This window comes from Dreissena polymorpha, chromosome 3 (genome assembly GCF_020536995.1).
Source record: "Dreissena polymorpha isolate Duluth1 chromosome 3, UMN_Dpol_1.0, whole genome shotgun sequence".
Classification (NCBI taxonomy): Eukaryota; Metazoa; Mollusca; class Bivalvia; order Myida; family Dreissenidae; genus Dreissena; species Dreissena polymorpha.
This window is the reverse complement of record NC_068357.1, coordinates 93569565-93577918: the sequence shown is the minus strand read 5'-3', so window position 1 is coordinate 93577918 and position 8354 is coordinate 93569565. Positions and strand designations below refer to the sequence as shown.

Here is an 8354-nt window from a genome sequence, read left to right as displayed (position 1 = left end):
CAAATCTGTAATTGTCGATTCCTCTGTGTGCCTGCTTATCTCGGTACACTAAGTGAGCTTGACAACTTCAATATGCAGAAAGGGAATTAGGTACTTTTAAGGAAGGTTTTTTGTCATAGAATTCCCTTGCTGGAGCCGTGAATAATTTGTATAATATAATATTACAGTGAAAGAAGTTTAATGTACACACATTAGCCGACCTACATTTCTGCAAAAGAGCTGTCAGCGGAATTTTACAACCAACCATTTTGATGTTTACGAAATTATTGTTAGCAGGTTTGAAGTCCCTCCAAGGTATCTGTAGTGTTTAGAAAGATACAAAATACACAATATACGAAAAACAAGGTACTTTATTAAACATTTAAAAAATACACGTGTTCTCATCAGTCGCTGTTCTAGGTATTTATACACTTTACAACAAGTTTAAAAAAGAGCAAACATGTCAAAATTCAAATAAGTCTTTGTTTCCTGGTGACGAATTGATACATAGTGTTGCATATTTCTAACAAATACTTTTGGTAGTAGTACGGTTATATTTAACTAGGCTTTGTTCATATCTCCTTGCAAAAAAACATTGGAAAGAGCAACCGGAAAACACCAGAATGTTTTGTACAGAGTTGCTTAAAATCAGGCGAGCGCTATGAACAGTCAAATTAATAAACAGCCCTTAAGTATTGTTTACTCCTTAATAAACAGGTATATGTCATAGATAAAGCATATGCACGCATCAAATATTCGTTTGACATGCAAGCTATACATTACACCAATAGCTTTTTATTAAACAAAACCTCAAATTTATATGTTCAAATAAAATAAAGATCGATCAAATTGATTTTAAAATCAAATTTTAAATATAACATGCAAGATATATATAAGTAATAGGCCAACCTAATTATCAAGACTTTCAATCAGAATTAAAAAGTATACTGTCCAGCACGTTGCTACTCAACGCCGATTCGTTTGGTTGGTAGCATTTTGCTGTAGTTTGTTCGTGCATTTTCCCAACGCACCTTAAGCGCCCCTTTCTGTACATAATTTCTTTCCATGGCGACGTGGCCAACCTACTTCCGACCTGGCAGTCGCCTCCTTCCAGACAAATCGAAAGCGTGGTCGCTGTAAAATTAAGTAATGTATTAGTGCCGCATTTAAAAACAACATTTAAATGTCGTTTTGAGGAAATCAAAGAATAAAAACAAAATCAATATCTTAGGCATTTATTTTTATAAACATCGTTTTTATATCTAATTCATAGAACATGTACAACACAAAAACAACATAGAATTATTCATACCTTAAGTCTGTAAAAGGTTCTTTCCTTTGGCATTCATTCAGCATATGTTATTCTGGAGAATGCTGGAAAATTAACAATAATAAAATAATAACGTTACACGATACAACAAATATATAGTTTCTGATGGGTTATATTCAGGAAAGCTTCTAATTGTCATAACATTTTTTTATTAGTAATATCCACAGAACTTTTTCTTTTAAATATCAACTTAAAAATATTGCAATACGGACCAGATGTTCGAACTATATGGACCACCCACAAGACTATACAGCAACAATAGTTTGATATACTAAGTGTGTGAAAACCTTTAATAAACGCATATTTGTGTGTATTTGTAAAACTTAAACTGAGTAAATGTCTTATTAATGGTCTATAGTACACGATGATGCATGGCATTACTGTTCAAGTTATTTGCTCAATCCAGTTTGATTTATAAATTCACCGGTAATTTATCGTCGGTGAATGTTTGGTGTATTGTAAACTATACGAGTTAATTGTTACGAGAAGTACCCCTATTGGTGTAATGAAAAGCCATGCTATAATTAAATACTACAAGTCCATTCAAAATGGTGTATTAATTTCACTTTGTATAAATAAAAGGACAACTAAGTCATGTTTCTGTAAATATTTGTGTAAATTACTATCGCGAAAAATGCACATTTTTAAATCGCGTCTTTGTCTAATCATTAATAAGCACATAAGTAACCGTATGGATTTAATCACTGAATGTTCTGAATGACAAATTATCAAGATATCACAAACATATGTTTGTTTCTATCAAATCCTGAACATTTGCCCATAATCATCATGGTTTAACAACTGGTCCGTATGGTATGCAAATTAACCCGTTTTGGTACCTTATTCATTTCCTTTATGTTCGACTTATAAAAACGGGACCCCTTTTAGATCATGAAATATGCGGGACCCCTTTAGATCATTAATTATTTTTTAGCGTGCATACATTTGAAAACGATTTTCAAATGCCCCTTACTAACTATACGCATTAATAAACATTTACTAAACACTCGAAACAAGGTTTTTATTTTGCAATTGCTATACATTTTGTATTTTCATCACGAGTGCGAATTTTCCATTGTGAAACCCAGCAAAGATCACAAAATACATGGCGAACAGTCCCCGCTTAAAAATTTTGCACCGAGTAAAGTCGAGTTTTAGATCGATTTTCAAAACAAAATAAACGCTAATACCCTTCTTAGTAATGTGGCTGGAAAGTCGGCTGCCTTTAAAAATTAAATTCCGTCAACAAAGGGTAGACAACAGCAAAAAATACCTGTTTCGGCACGGTCGTCGCCATATTGATTCCGTTTAGATCATCACGTGATGGCGAGGTATAAAACCCGGAAATATCCGGAAAACCCGGAAATCTTTTAGGTAAAACCCGGAACCGATATAAATGGTTATAACTGCATTAATATTCGTCCGATATTAATTATAATGGTACCGTTGTAAAGAAGATCCTCTACAGATTCTAACCATATCAAAATATTTTATGGCAGGGTCGTAGTCGGTCTGTAAATCACGGACAAAGTCGGCCTGTTTTAACGTTTTTTTACACACGCAAATGCCGAAAAGAAAACCCGGAACCGATATAAATGGTTATAACTTCATTATTATTCGTCCGATATTATTTATAATGGTACCGTTGTACAGAAGATCGTCTACAGATTCTAACAATATCAAAATATTTTATGGCAGGGTCGTAGTCGGCCTGTGAATCGCGGACAAAGTCGGCCTGTTTTAACGGTTTTTTTACACACGCAAATGCCGTAAAGAAAACCCGGAACCGATATAAATGGTTATAACTTCATTATTATTCGTCCAATATTAATTATAATGGTACCGTTGTAAAGAAAATCCTCTACAGATTCTAACCACATCAAAATATTTTATGGCAGGGTCGTAGTCGGCCTGTAAATCGCGGGCAAAGTCGGCCTGTTTTAACGTTTTTTTACACACGCAAATGCCGTAAAGAAAACCCGGAACCGATATAAATGGTTATAACTTCATTATTATTCGTCCGATATTAATTATAATGGTACCGTTGTAAAGAAGATCCACTACAGATTCTAACCATATCAAAATATTTTATGGCAGGGTCGTAGTCGGCCTGTAAATCGCGGACAAAGCCGGCCTGTTTTAACGGTTTTTTTACACACGCAAATGCCGAAAAGAAAACCCGTAACCGATATAAATGGTTATAAATGCATTATTATTCGTCCGTTATTAATTGTAATGGTACCGTTGTAAAGAAGATCCTCTACAGTTTCTAATAATATATAAAATAGTTTATGGCAGGGTCAGAGTCGGATTGCATAAAGTTAAAGGTCAAAGTCCGTTTGCAATATAATTCTTGTAATAATGCATTATAAATATGTCCAGCATGTTCACTTTAACAAATACGATACTTCTTTATGTAATGTAGATTTTTGCAAAGGTAAAGCGCTATATATATATGACAATATATTTTTTTTCTTGTTGATTAAAAACAAAAACAAAATATACCAATACATATAATATGTGTACATAATTTTTTTAACAAATATAATGAATCACGTGATGTTTTTATAATTTTGTTAAGCGTGCGTTACATTCAAACGTTGATTTAAGCGAGTTATGCGATTTAAAAACTGATACCACTCAGCTTGATTTATAATTCATGTTCCAACGCGCCAATGCATTTAATTAAATGGTTTCATGAAATTGTGTTTAAAAGCATAACGATTGAAATTATGTAAGAAACACAGTTTTGCACATAAAATGATCGCCAACAGACCCGAATTAATACACTTCATAAATGCCAATCAGATAAAAACAATTCAAATAATAAAACAGGGGAAGTCTACACTGTGTATTAGCCACCCGCTGTGTTTATCCCTTTTATCAGCTCTATCTCAGGCACCTGGCTACTGTTATGAACAAATTGGATTTACTGAAAATAACTGATGTCATTTATTGCCAAATTGTTATGTACATTTAAAATAAACAACGAGAGTGAACCCACATCATTATTGCACATTAGTATAAACTTCACTGTAATCTGGGCGCCCCGTAATCTGTTCTTTAAATAGACATAGCCTTAATAAAGACGGCGCTAATTAAGTGTGAAGTCGGATATTAAGAAATAAGATCCATTTTCGCATGACCCTGGCAGTATAGCATGTAGTATTATATCAATAAGACACATTTGAATCTTTCATTTCTTCGAAAAAATAAGCACGTAGTCACAGGTAAAGAAGCTACATTAAGCTCACTGAAAAAGATGAATTGGACAGATTTGCATCTTTCATTTATTACAAAGCATGTGAATCTGTACAATACTTTTATTACTGACACATTATTCTTAAAGTCGACGGACAACATAAGAGGGAACCACAATTAAATAAGATCCATTTTCGCAGGATAGTGGTTTTTTAGAAAGTATTCACATATTAATTTTAGCTTGCATTAGTTACAATAATAAGTGCGCGTGCTATTGAACGTTGAGTTATGCTAAAGGTGCGAATTAAAATCTGAAACTATTATGTCATCTGTACTAACATTAACTCAATGGTGTCAAATCGCCCATAGTCAATTAAAGCGACATTTTCATTTTTTGAAGTAGTTAAAAACCAACTTGTAGTGAGTAATAATTTGATGCAACCAAATGAAACTTTTGACTTTAAATGATGAAAAATCGGATATGGGTGCATTGTGTGTGCAATGTATAAAACATAAGTAGCGATGATTCATTTACCAGTGAACAGACGTGTTTTAATCAAATGACCATTGATGACGCGGAAGACGATAATGTAGAAATTGCAAATATATCTACAATAGATTTAGAGCTAGTTAAAAATCCATCTGGGTGGCTGAACGACCCACTAATTAACAAATCTCAGCAATTGCTAAAAGAACAATTCGCGCTTGACAGTGGGATGCAGAACACACTTCTTGCTCCGTACTTTAATCATGATTTAGGGACCTGGGATATAAATAAACGTTTAACGAAACAAAATCCCCCGTCCGCCCAAATACATTACAACGCCAGTAATCACTGGGTATTATCCTACCAATCACAGAAAGATGGACATGTTATTGTGGTGAACAGTTTAAATATCCAAGAACTCTTAACAGTAGTATTTCAATTCAAATCGCTCAAATCTATGAAAATGGAGAGCGCAGTGTACAAGTACAAATACCCGACGTACAACGTCAACCTAATTACACAGATTGTGGTGTTTTTGCTATTGCAAATCTTACTGAGGTGTTACACAACAATTATGATGTAGATTTTTCAATTATCAGATATGATATACCAAGAATGAGAGCACATTTATTAGAATGTATTACTAAACAACGTTTTACAACATTTCCAAAAAAATGAAAAAATGCCAAAAATGCCGTGTAAAGTAGCAAAAAGTTGTTCTATTAAGATTTTTTGCGCTTGTTAGTTGCCTGATATAGTTGGCGATATGGTGGAATGTGACAATAAAAGATGCAAATTGAATAGATGGTTTCACAAAAGATGTGTTGGGTACACAATGACAAACCAAGATGAAAAATGGTTGTGTCCATACTGCACATGGTAATTTGAGATGAACAAGCACTGAGATAAAGGTATGTGATTATGGTACAACAATTATATCTTAATGTTTAGATGTATGATATCTATTTAGATATAATGTAATGATATCCTCCAGTACAGTTACTTTTGAAGTGTCATTTCCATTATAACAAATTAATCTATCTCGTACAATAAAATGCAATTTATGCCTTCGACATCCAGCCCCGGAAAAAGGGGGGGGGGGATAACTTCCTATTTACGGGTATATAGGGATGTGCCGAAAATACGGGGTGAGTTTTTCGACTAAAATTACTGATATGGGTATGGTTTTGAGAATCTAAGTATAGATATGTGCATTGAAATCCGAACTTTGCTTGTATTGAAATGCATATATATTTGAAAGTATTTTAAGTATCAAAATGGGTTTGATAAATTTCATACTTGATTTACAAATAGACAGATAATTCAATAAGTATAATGGACAAATCGTCATTGATTGCATTGGACTCCGAATATACAACGAAAAAAAGTCTAAAGGTATATTTACAATGATATGCACAACCATTTTTTGTACTTCCGTCACTTTTTCGAAATTTAATTTAAACCACACCATTATTGAAAACGTTTGTTTCGAACGCTAACCATTCTGACCATTTTTTTTACAAAACCGCGATCACGTAGAAGCGAGTTATTTTATGCGCCTATGGAAGTTTTCTAGTATGCATGACAAACACAAGATCCAAAATGCGTTTTGGGCTCGTTCAATGTTTTAACAAATATTTTACTGTTAACTAAAATTCCACGCCCGACTTGTCATTAAAATCCAGAGAGTCAAACGAAATGCACATCCACATTATGCTCTCTTTCAATTTATCTTAATTTTAGTTTTAATCTTATCGAAGTTTACAATAATGCACGACAAACAAACAGTCCTAAATACGCTTTGCATTTGATGATGCTTTGAATAAATAATTTACTGCTAAAAACAAACCACGTTCATATGTCGTCGCTAATTCTATCGAAAATGCGTTTAAACTATGTGTCGTATTCTGAGAAAACTGGACATTATGCATGTGCGTACAGTGGCTTCCCAGATTAGCCTGTGCAGTTCGCACAGGCTTATGAGGGACGACACTTTCCGCTTTAATTGTATTTTTGCTAAGAAGAGACTTCATTTAAACGAAAAATGTCATAACAGCGAAGAGTGTCGACCCTGTTTAGCATGTGTGGACTGTATGTTAAATATTTTGAGGTTAAACTAGTTTTTTTCGTCACTGAAATGACCACACACGATATACGTCACAAATCTCCTAATTTAAATTTAAAGCCACAAGGCAATGCAAAATTAATAAAACATTATCTTATGAAAAGGAATGAAGATGTTTCGATTAAAGATTTATAAATTTACAGAAAAAGATTTTATGTTAGTCAATTGTGTTTTGCTATGAGCGGGGATGTGCGAATAACTGTAAACTTTTGCTGAGCAAGTCATTCATGCTATTATACAGAATTGCAGTTTACCTACATATTTTTCAAAAAGTCAGATAGCTTAATTGGTAGAGCAACCCAGGCCGGTATCATTAGATGGCTCATGGGTGGGTTCGGGTTCGAATCCCGATCTGAACTTCGTAGGTAAACTTGTGGTTGCAAGGCTGGAAACTGATAGTGTGACAATTTGTTTTCGGCGGGGTTTTGGGCTAACCGTTCAGTTCATCAGTTCGTCCGGTCACATGAAACCGTTTAATATGGCCTGTTTGTTGTTTAATTGCTGATTAACATATTTGACAAAAATCGTGCAGTCCCGCTTTAACTCCTTATTTATGTTGGCTATATTGCACTTTACCGGTACGCTGCCATCATGGATTCCGAAATTTGCGCAACTTAACACTTATTATAAGGGCTTGGGTTATAGTGCGTACCGGTAAAGTGCAATTGCCCCGGACTGTTAAGTTGCTCTTATCCGCAGTTGGTATTCGAACCATATATACTTCAGATGTGTGCCGACATAAGGTGATTTTATCTATTTTACAAACAGCAGCTTTTGTGCGATTTTAAAACAAAAAAGTTATTTAGTTACAAGGACTGTTCTGTTGCTCTTATCTGCAGTTGGTTTTCGATCCATATATGTTTCTTCCAGATTTGTGCAAAATAAGGGTTTATATGAACTACACAGTCGGCAAATTATCACCATTTTACAAACGGAAGCTTTTGTGGGCTTTTCAAACATTGCCTTGTGTGACCTTTTGAACTGACAATATACCGTTCTAAATCATAAAACAATTTCAATAAAATGTACCTGTAATTCTTTGAAAACGTTTTTCTAAGCAAGTTAATCATGCTATTCAACAGAATTGCAGTTTACCCATATATTTTTCAAAAGGTCAGAATAGCTTAATTGGTAGAGCAACCCAGGCCGGAATCATATCTTATTTAGATGGCTAATGGGTGGTTTCGGGTTCGAATCCCGATCTGACCTTCGTAGGTAAATTGTGGTTGCGA

At 34.1% G+C, this 8354-nt stretch overlaps 1 long non-coding RNA gene across 1 annotated transcript; it reads right to left on the bottom strand.

Moving 5' to 3' along the window:
- Positions 1–332: 332 nt before the first annotated feature.
- On the bottom strand, positions 333–2634 carry LOC127874121 (uncharacterized). The gene is made up of 3 exons (XR_008046636.1): positions 2583–2634; positions 1292–1353; positions 333–1113 (listed from the first exon to the last, which is right to left on the bottom strand). It is a non-coding gene; the product is annotated as an uncharacterized LOC127874121 (long non-coding RNA).
- Positions 2635–8354: the final 5720 nt, after the last annotated feature.